The sequence below is a fragment of the Felis catus genome, chromosome B4, assembly GCF_018350175.1.
Source record: "Felis catus isolate Fca126 chromosome B4, F.catus_Fca126_mat1.0, whole genome shotgun sequence".
Taxonomy (NCBI): domain Eukaryota; kingdom Metazoa; phylum Chordata; class Mammalia; order Carnivora; family Felidae; genus Felis; species Felis catus.
The window spans coordinates 118714510-118724565 of record NC_058374.1 but is presented as its reverse complement, the minus strand read 5'-3'; the positions used below and the strand labels follow the sequence as shown (position 1 = coordinate 118724565).

Genomic DNA, 10056 nt, shown 5'->3' with positions numbered 1-10056 from the left:
TCCATGTCCACTCATTTTCCTTATAAAATGAGAATCTCCTACTACCCAAGGAAATCTACACATTCAATGCAATCCCTATCAAAATAACACCAGCATTATTCACAGAGCTAGAACAAATAATCCTAAAATTTGTATGGAACCAGAAAAGACCCCAAATAGCAAAAAGAAAACCAAAACTGTAGGCATCATAATTCTGGACTTCAGGATGTATTACAAAGCTGTAATCATGAAGACAGTATGGTACTGGCACGAAAACACTTAGATCAATGGAGGAGAATAGAGAAACCAGAAATGGACCCACAAACGTATGGCGAAATAATCTTTGACAAAGCAGAAAAGACTATTCAATGGAATAAAGGCAATCTCTTCAGCAAATGGTATTGGGAAAACTGGACAGCAGCATGCAAAAAAAATGAATCTGGACCACTTTCTCATTCCATATACAAAAATAAACTCAAAATGGATGAAAGACCTAAACATAAGATAGGAAGCCATCAAAATCCTAGAGGAGAAAGCAGGCAAAAACCTCTTTGACCTCAGCTGCAGCAACTTTTTACTCAACACGTCTCCGCAGGCAAGGGGAAAAAAGCAAAAATGAACTATTGGGACTTCATCAAGGTAAAAAGCTTCTGCACGGTGAAGGAAACAATGGGCAAAACTAAAAGGCAACCAAAAGAAGATATTTGCAAATGACATGTCAGATAAAGGGTTAGTATCCAAAATCTATAAAGAACTTACCAAATTCAACACCCAGAAAACAAATAATCCAGTGAAGAAATGGGCCAAAGACATGAATAGACACTTCTCCAAAGAAGACATCCAGATGGCCAACTGACACATGAAAAAATGCTCAACATGACTCATTATCAGGGAAATAAAAATCAAAACTACAATGAGATATCACCTCACACCTGTCAGAATGGCTAAAATTAACAACTCAGGCAACAACAGATGTTGGCAAGGATGTGGAGAAAGAGGAATCCTTTAGTGCTGTTGATGGGAATGCAAACTGGTGCAGCCACTCTGGAAAACAGTATGGAGGTTCCTTAAAAAATTAAAAATAGAACTACCCTATGACCCAGCAATTGCACTACTAGGTATTTATCCAAAGGATACATGTGTGCTGTTTTGAAGGGACACATGCACCCCATGTTTATAGCAGCATTAATGACAATAGCCAAAGTATGGAAAGAGCCCAAATGTCCATCAATGGATGGATGGATAAAGAAGATGTGGTATATATACACAATGGAGTATTACTTGGCAATCAAAAAGAATGAGATCTTGCCATTTGCAACTACGTGGATGGAACTATAGTGTATTTTGGTAAGCAAAATTAGTCAGAGAAAGAGAAGTATCATACGACTTCACTCATATGAAGAACTTAAGATACAAAACAGATGAACATAAGGGAAGGGAAGAAAAAATAATATAAAAACAGGGAGGGGGCAAAAGATAAGAGACTCTTAATACAGAGAATGAACTGACAGTTGCTGGAGGGGTTTTGGTGGGGGATAGGCTAAATGGGCAAGAGGAATTAAGGAGGACACTTGTTGGGATGAGCACACGGTATTACATGCAGGGGATGAATCACTGGATTCTACTCCTGAAATCATTATTGCACTATATGCTAACTAACTGGATGCAAATTAAAAAAAAATAAATTAATAAAATGAGAATCTTCTTTATAAAATGAAAGTAGTAATATTCAACCTTTCTGCTGGAGAAAAATCGAGTAGCAAGACCCAGAGGTGAAAGTGAGTGTGCCTGGTCTGAGGAGTTGGAAGTTCAATACGGCTAGACTGTAGCCATTCCAACATTAAAGCAACATTTGAAAAGCTGGCAAGCGCCCAAGGTGCCAGGGCATACCAGCTAAGAGCTGCTAATCAGCAGCTCAGGCTCCATGGCGTAGCTTATGAGTCCTCCACGGTTGGGCCACTGCTTCAGCCTCCAGTCTTGTCTTTGCTTCTCTTCTCTATTCACATTACCCTCCAGACACACTGAGCTGCTTGCTGTTGTTTCATACTCACCCATTATGTCTTTATACTTTCGCTCCTGCTATCCCTTCTGTTGCAGTGAGAGCCTACTGCTCCCATTTAGCCTATATAACTCCTACATCTTCTGTATAACATTTCAAATGCAACCTGAGCGTTACCTCCTCCAGGTAGGTCTTCCGGATACTATCCTCATTATTCACATATGCTACCTGTAGTGGGTAGAATGGTGGCCCCCTTCCTGGAAACTGTCCACATCCTGGAACTTGGAAATGTGGCCTTGTTTGGATAAAAGAGTCTTTGCCGATGTCATTCAGTTAAGAGTCTTGAAATGAGATCATCCTGCTTTATCTGGGTAGGCACTAAATCCAATGACAAGTGTCCCTATACAAGACACACAGAAGAGAGACAGACCCATTTGAAGAGGGAGGCAGAGATTGGAGTTAGGAAGCCACCAGCCAAGGAACAACGTGAACCCGCAGACCCTGGAAGAGGCAAGCAGGCATTCTCCCCTAGAGCCTTTGGAAAAAGGAGGTCCCTGCTGACACCTTGATTTCAGACTTCTAACCTCCAGAACTGTGAGAAAATGAATTTCTGTTGGTTTAAGACAGCAAGTTTGTGGTCATTTGTTATAGCCGCCCTTGGAAACTAAGCTTTTAGAATTACATGTGAAAAATTGTCTTACAATCCTATTATTTGTTTGTGGCTGTCTCTCCCATGTAATAGAGTGAAGCTCCTCGAGAAGGGGAAACGTGGCTCAGTTACCTATCATCCTGTATCCAGCCCCATGCATGCAAGACACAGGGTTTGTATTTGTTAAATAAATGGAAGAATGGGTAAATAAATAGGAACTAAACATTTCAATGTCCCGACCGCAGAGTGTTAAAGAACAAAACTTGTTTTGGTTTCTGAAAGATGTATGTTTATAAATGTTGGATTCTCTCCCCACTCCCCACCCCTGCTGTCAGTGTGGTCCCGAGCACTCTGGTTCTTGCTGGGTTTTATTTAGCATCACACCGAATCAAAGGAAATTAGATGTTCGTCCCTTTCCTTGCTTCCTGGGGTTTAACCTTCCTTTTGTATAAGTCCTTCCTGGCTCTCACAGCAAGGCAGTGCCTATACGCACCCTGAAAGTGTTGTATTCAGCGCTGTGTGGGACCAAGGTCTAGACAGCCATTCTGAACCTCTTTTTTCTCCTTTTTTTTTTTTTAAAGCTGAATGCAAATGTTCAGCTTTGGCACTAATTCAGCGTGGAGTTGGACATATACTGGCTCTAATGTGTTTTTCCAATTGTGTGACATTTTCACTGCACCACAAAAGGGACATTGAACCACACCCCGAGTGCCTAGACATGGGGCCTCACAATTAGGTTCCTCACCTGTCAACTCTAATTGGCTCAGACTGACCCACTCACTGTGATATTTGCTTTGGATATTTGGATATTCAGATATTTTCTCAGGAACCTCATTTTTATACATTTGAAAAGCCACACTCAAAGAATAGGGGACAACTGAACACATGTCATATGTAAAAGAAATCTGTTCATCATTTGTCGGTGGGAAAACAGCTTCTGGCAAGAGGGTGGTGAACAGAGTCCAGTGTTCCCTTTGCCTGTGGTTTGCAATTCCACTGTGGGCTTGTACTGCCTCTTGGTTTCTCTAGATCATCTACACAACTCATTCAGTCGGGGACACAGCCATGAACGAAACGGAAAACTGATTCCTGCTGTCATGGGGTTTACATTCTAGTGGGAGGCAGTGGCAAAGGAACGAATTGAACATCACAGCAGACGTACAGTTTGACACACATTCTTCCAGTGAGCTGAGGGGCTCAGATAAGCTAATGTGTGTGAATGCACTTTGTAAACTATAAAACTAACCGGAATTAGTGACTGTTTTTCTGTCCCCTATTCAGGTATAGATTACCCACTAAAGTTTCCTTATTGATATTCCTGAAGTCGATTCACCAGTGACTTATAAAGGACCATAAAGGACGGAAGGAGAAGAACCCAAATCAAATGTCTATTTGGCTCCTTAGCAATTTCACCAGGGCTTTCGAGACTTGCTGCTTCTAAAGCAGGGTGTGTTGGGCATCCGTAGTTTCCATGGTTGAGTCCGTGCGATAAGAACTATTATCGTTGCTCATGTTTTGTACCTATATCTTTCAGTCAGAGCAGAATACTATCTGAAAGACAGGATTGGAAGTCACCGGGAGGGTTGCGTTTTGTTTTGTTTTGTTTTGTTTTCCACTGCCTACCTGTGCTAAACTTAGCTAAAAATTAGTAAGCATTAATGTCTGGGCTGTTCCTTTTTTATGAAAATGGGGATAAAAGGCATAAGTTAAATTCTCCATATGCTACATTAAAGGGGAATGATTTTGACTGAAGATTAATTTGGGGGTTAATATTTGAGGGGGCACCGGCCACACATATGAAATGCCTGGAAAAGTAAAGGAAAAACATAGCAGTAGATACAATTCATAAGTCAAAAACAAAACAAAACAGAACAAACAACCTTAACATTGAACTGAAAAGAATACATGCAAATTTATGGTAATTTGTGTCACAAATATCCCTAAATGTGAGGCAGCGTGATAAAGTGGAAATAGTTTGCTTGTGAAATCAGACCATTTTCCTAGATGAAAAATAATAGTAGTTAACGTGTACCAAACACTACCTTTAGCATTTCACACTCATTCTCTTGGTTCAGACTCACCTCTTCTCTGGGAGGGAGGTATAATTACAATACATAAGACTAAATTTATGATTAATGAAAAAAGATACAAAAAGCTACTACGAAAGCACATCGCAAGTTTTGTTAAAATATTATTGTGGGCACCTGGGACATTTAACCAAAGCCGGTTAAATGTCCGACTTTGGCTCAGGTCGTGATCTTGTGGTTCATGAGTTCGAGCTTTGCATCAGGCTCTCTGCTGTCAGTGCAGAGCCTGCTTGGGATTCTCTCTCTCCCTCTCTCTCTGCCCCTCCCCCGTTTGTGCACTCTCTCTCAAAATAAATAAATAAATAAATAAATAAATAAATAAATAAATATTATTGGTTTTAAGACGTAACTCTGGTTAACTCTAGGCCTGCTACTTCCCACATATGTGATTTTAGGGGGGTCACATGTTTAATCTTTGAAAGCCTCTATTATGTCTCCATCAAAGGGTTGTCATGATTATCAAACAATATAACACATGGAAAGAATCTAGACTAATTCCTGGAACATAAAAAGTGATTAACAGTTACTTCCCCCAACAGCAACCTGAAAATGGTGGTCTAGACAGCATTCCCTGAACCCCCCACCCCCACATACTCCCAAGGTTGATCTAGAGCAGTGATGACTGACATAATGTGAGACGCAAATAGAATTTAAAATTTTTAGTGGCCACACTAAAAAATTAAAAAGAAACAGGGGTGCCTGGGTGGCTCAGTCAGTTAAGCATCTGACCTCAGCTCAGGTCATGATTTTGCACTCTGTGAGTTCAAGCCCCACATCAGCTCTGTGCTGACAGCTCAGAGCCCAGAGCCTGCAGCCTGCTTCGGATTCTGTGTCTCCCTCTCTCTGACCCTCCCCCACTCATGCTCTGTCTCTTTCTCTCTCTCTCTCTCTCTCTCAAAAATAAATAAATATTTTTAAAAATTAAAAAATTAAAAAGAAACAGGCTTAATTAGTATAAATAAGATATTTCATTTAACCCACTTTATTCAAAATATTATTGCAATTGGAAATCAATATAAAATTATTAATGGGCTATTGTATATTTTTTGTTACTAAGTGCTTGAAACCTGGGCTTTATTCTATACTTGCAGCACACCTCAATTTGGACACTAACTTTTCATTGGAAATACTTGATCTGTATTCAGATTTTATAAAATTAACAGTTGACAATACAGAGTCACAAAGACCAAATCGTTTCTTACAAGTTTTCCAATAACCAAATTGAGTTTCAGTTTTTAAATTTAACTTATTTAATTTTTCAAATAAAAATTAAAATCTCAGTTCCCCGGGGACACTAACCATATTTTAAGTGCTTGATAACCATGTGTGACTAGTAGCAACCCTATTAGGCAGGGTGGATTTCATCCCTCTGTATAATCAGCCAGGAGTGGGACTAGGATAGGAATTTTGCTCTGTTCTCTCTAACCCCAAGGAGCCTGTGCAGTAGCTTTCTTGGTTTGGGTCAAGAGGTGTAGATGTCACTGGGACTGTAACATGAAAGATGAAAATAATGCCCATTTTTTGGTGAGGTTCTTGAGATTAGGGCTGATATTGAAAACACTCCTGGGTCCTGCTGGGTCAGTATGGGGAGGGAAGCTTGAGGCTGGCTGAAGCCTGACCAAATTCAAGAGACTCTGTTGGAACCAGATGAACTCATTCAGCCAATTGTACTTCTGCATTGATGCCTGATGTCCTTTTGCTAGGCTCATTCCCAGAAATTCAGTTGGTAAGTAATAAGGGCATGGCTATAGTCCAGAGATAGAGACTATGAGGGGGGAAGAAATTAAGGGTGGTGTTTTTTTGTTTTTTGTTTTTTGTTTTTTTGTGAAGTCTAATTCTCGGATAGAAAAAAAGAAAACCTTGAGAGCTTCGGAGACCTATAGGGAAGCAGCTAACTTGGAGGGCAGCAGGATTTGTTCTGTGGGACAGTGGTGAGATGTTACTTGAAATACTCAACTGGCTCTAGCCCTTCTTACACAAATTGGTGGGTGGAATTCAGAGAGAAAGATAGTTAAGAGAAAGGGTTTCCAGCTGGGATAAATGAAAAGACCTGCAACTCGAAATAAAGGAGGCTAGGGAGGTCACGGTAATCCTGGGCAAACATGTCACCGGTGTAATCATAGAGCATTGATGTAAGTGTTCAACATCAGAGAGGAGCTGTGGTTTAGAGTAATAATATTCAGTGCTTTTGTTTGACCCCAAAATGGATGTAATATTAATAAACGTTTACAGTAAATAATGAGACTCAATAGACAAAAAGAAGACGGCCACTCTGTATCAGAGTACAGAATACAGTCCACTGCACATAGGCACCATCAGGGGGTTCAAACCAGAATTCTCTCCCTAGACATTTTTATGACAACTTTAGAAAACACGTGGTTAACATATGTGTAAGTAATTTGTTCCTAAATTGAATATTCAAGTTTATAGGAGCTTCCATAGACTGTTGCCATTTTTGGTAGACCTTTTCTTAAGGGCAAAAGTCTCCCTTGTTTCAATGCTCGGCTGAGATGCAAAGGCTCAGTGATTTGCCTAAGACCAAACATGTAATTAATGGAGGAACTGAGACTAGAACTCAGGTCTTCTGAGTATCTCATTTATCCTGTACTTTCCCAGTAAAGAAAACTTGTGCTTTCTGCAATTAAATGTATGCACTTAAAAATGGGGAAAATCTAAAATTACTACCAGAACAGATTTGAAATTTGGTTTTCGCAGAAAATTTCCTATGAACGTATACTCCTGAGCTTCTGAATATGTATTCTGGAAGCATGATTATAATTTAAAAGCCCTCATATATTACCATTAATACATAATAACTTTATAATCTGTCTTCATTAGGGCAGCATGGTGTAGTAAAAGAGGTTGAACTCTACCACTTATTAACTGGGCAATCTCTCTGAGGCTCCCTCATACTTCAAGGTGAGTAATCTTACTTTTCCAAAATGGTCCTTTAAATTTTTTTCTATAGTACTTATCAATTTCTAGTGTACTTTATAATTTGATTATATTGTATACTGTATGTATACAATAGTATACATGTTGTTTATATACAAGAGTATATATGTTGTTTATTATCTGCATGCCTCACTAAAATTTTTTTATTCAAGTATAATTAACATACAGTGTTATGTTAATTTCAGGTGTACAATATAATGATTCAGCAATTCTATACATTTCTCCGTGCTTATCGTGGTAAGTTAAGTTTTAATCCCCTTCACCTATTTCACCCATCCACCCACACACTTCCTCCCTGGTAACCAGCAGGTTATTAATATTAATAACCAGCAGGTTATTCTCTATAGTTGAGAATCTGTTTCTTGCTTTGTCTCTCTCTGTTTTTTTTTTCCTTTGCTCATTTGTTTTGTTTCTTAAATTTCACATCTAAGTGAAATCATACGGTATTTATTTGTCTTTCTCTGACTGACTTATTTCAGTTAGCATCATACCCTCTGGATCTATCATGTTGCTGCAAATGGCAAGATTTCATTCCTTTTTATGGGTGAACAGTATTATATATATATATATGACACGTTTGCCCAGGATTACCGTGACCTCCCTAGCCTCCTTTATTTCAAGTTACAGGGTCTTTTCATTTATCCCAGCTGGAAACCCTTTCTCTTAACTATCTTTCTCTCTGAATTCCACCCACCAATTTGTGTAAGAAGGGCTAGAGCCAGTTGAGTATTTCAAGTAACATCTCACCACTGTCCCACAGAACAAATCCTGCTGCCCTCACTTCTAAAACTTAACAGTTGAAAAGTAGATTCACACACACAAGTTGTTCCAAATACTGAAAACATGTTGAATTTAATGAAAAAAATCAGGCTTCTTCTTAGCAAAGTATTAGAGTTGGAGAGCAACTTCACCCTTTGGGGGTTTGCAGATGCTGCGTGGAGGACCTGATGGGGTAAGGGTGGTGTAGAAAACTTCCTCTTCTGTCTTTCCTCCAGAGTCTCTGACTACACACAGGAGAAGCAGAGGGTGCAGCATCCTCATCGGCCTGGGAGATAAAAGGACTTGAGGAAGACACGGGGAGGACATCATCACCGGAGGTCGGGGGCCACGAGACAGGACAGAGGTGTAGAACAGTTGGGAGTCAGGCATCTAGAACGGGAGAACTTCCAAGTTGTCATGATGTGTGAGGGATTTAGAGAGAAAAGAAAATCGAAAAGGAGATACTTAAAATCCTGGGGCTCTAGGTTACAAATCAAATCCTTTTCATCTTCTTTGAAGGAAGAAAGATTGGAAGTCCCATTTGGTTACTTTGGGAGGGTTTTTTCCATCTGTAAATTGGAGATAATATCTGCAATAACGTGATATGAGGATCAACTTAGTTTTCTCTACCCTTTTATACCACTCTCCTTCGCCAAGGCCCTGCCCCATGACCGTTGCCTCAAAAATGTCCACTACTGGCTGTTGTCCCTGTATTTATAGCACTAGAAAACAGTGATTTCTTTGTGACTGTGACTGTGGGCTCCCTGTGGCCAGTGCTGTGTCCTTTTTGTCATTGGGTCTTCAGTGCCAGGCATAGGATCTGATACGTCCTGTGTACACAACCCATGTTTAGTAAGTGAAGGAATGTATGAATGAATGAATGTGAATGACAAGCACTGATGTAATAAATAAGCATTCTCATTCCTTGTCCAATCAAAGTCAAATACTAATATACTAAAGATTCTCCAATAATTTCTTAAAACTCTAGTTGACTGAATTAAATAAACAAATTACAATGAATTCATGCACACCATCAACAGGCCTTATTTACTAAGTCCCTACTCTGCCCTGTTTCTGTGGTGATGACAGTCATTGCAGTAGGCCTCCCCCCCCCCGCCAATGATGTTCCCATTCTGGTTCCCAGAACCTGTAAATATGTTACCTCACATGTTAAAAGAGACTTTGAAGGTGTGATCAATTAAGGATTTTGTGGAGGAGACATTATCCTGGATTATCTAGGTGAGCCTGGTATAATCACAAGGATCCGTGTGAGGAAGAGACTGGAGGTCAGAAAAGACAGAAGATGCTACCTGCTTGCCTTGAAGATTAAAGACAGGGACCACGAGTCAGAGTGTAGACAACCTCCAGAAACTAGAAAAAGCAAGGAAAGATATTCTCCCTAAGGGCCTCCAGAAGGAATGTAGGCTCGTGGACCGATTTTTAGACCTCTGGCCTTTAGAACTGTAAGTTAATCAATTTGTGTTGTTTGAAGCCACTAAGTTTGTGATGATATGTTACAGCAGCTGTAAGAAACTAATACAGCCATAGAAGTAAATTTCTGAAATTTACAAATTTAACTTCAGCATACACATTTTAAATATAATGGCCTCCTCTCTTGCTGAAAAATA

The 10056-nt window shown here is 39.7% G+C and overlaps 1 long non-coding RNA gene across 1 annotated transcript; it reads left to right on the top strand.

Annotated features, from left to right (window-relative positions):
- Positions 1 to 2717: 2717 nt before the first annotated feature.
- LOC123386841 lies at positions 2718 to 9473 on the top strand. The gene is made up of 4 exons (XR_006601284.1): positions 2718 to 2799; positions 7553 to 7633; positions 7855 to 7906; positions 8665 to 9473. It is a non-coding gene; the product is annotated as an uncharacterized LOC123386841 (long non-coding RNA).
- The last annotated feature ends 583 nt before the right edge of the window (positions 9474 to 10056 follow it).